At 48.2% G+C, this 960-nt stretch overlaps 1 non-coding gene across 1 annotated transcript; it reads left to right on the forward strand.

The window, feature by feature from the left end:
- The first annotated feature begins 421 nt into the window (after positions 1 to 421).
- Positions 422 to 585, forward strand: LOC126003231 (U1 spliceosomal RNA). Its single transcript, XR_007493764.1, has one exon. It is a non-coding gene; the product is annotated as a U1 spliceosomal RNA (small nuclear RNA).
- Positions 586 to 960: the final 375 nt, after the last annotated feature.

The raw sequence follows: 960 nt of genomic DNA on the forward strand, positions 1-960 counted from the left end.
AAGTCAAGCAAGCCTAAAATCCGTTACTAAGTAAATAGTTTCCAATAAGCTTCCCAAAAAGACAAGAAAAAGTGGTAAGAAAAAATAAATCCTTCGATATGATTTAAAACTGTAATCTAGATTCCATTCCATCTCTTACTACTCTGTCCTCTCCGCTCCATTTGGGGGCAGGACAGGGTCTTAAGTAACGTCACCGAGAGGGCGTGTCGTATGCAGATGAGACGGCGCGCAGAGGCTGTTGGTCCTAATTCGTGAGCACCTCCGGGGCCTGCGCCTAAAAATTAAGTGTTAATTTTCGATGAAATAGATCATGGCGAGGAGCTCTCAAAGGCAAGCTGTGCAACTGGCACGCGAGCAAAGTGGGCATGTGTGTAAAGGGAGGTGCTATCAGAGGCATGGGGCACGGCAGCTTGTGCAACTCATACTTACCTGGCAGGGGAGATACCATGATCACGAAGGTGGTTTTCCCAGGGTGAGGCTTATCCATTGCACTCCGGATGTGCTGACCCCTGCGATTTCCCCAAATGTGGGAAACTCGACTGCATAATTTGTGGTAGTGGGGGACTGCGTTCGCGCTCTCCCCTGATTTTCTAGTATCAACGACAGAATTCATATTTTTCTGTAGACAGAGGTCGCGTACACTGAACTTTTCTGCTGCAGTTTGGCAAGCAGAATAAAAAATGAGCAACCTGCCAGAAGCGCGGGTGTGACCCTCAAGAAACAAATACTTGTGAGTTTATCTTGCAATTATTTATCTGGGTTTTGATCCCAAAACTCTCTTTTTTTTTTTTTTTTTTTTTTTGGTTTTTGGGCCACACCCTGTGACGCTCAGGGGTTACTCCTGGCTATGCGCTCAGAAGTTGCTCCTGGCTTCTTGGGGGACCATATGGGACGCCGGGGGATCGAACCGCGGTCCGTCCTAGGCTAGCGCAGGCAAGGCAGGCACCTTACCTCCAGCGC

Source organism: Suncus etruscus, chromosome 2, assembly GCF_024139225.1.
Source record: "Suncus etruscus isolate mSunEtr1 chromosome 2, mSunEtr1.pri.cur, whole genome shotgun sequence".
NCBI lineage: Eukaryota > Metazoa > Chordata > Mammalia > Eulipotyphla > Soricidae > Suncus > Suncus etruscus.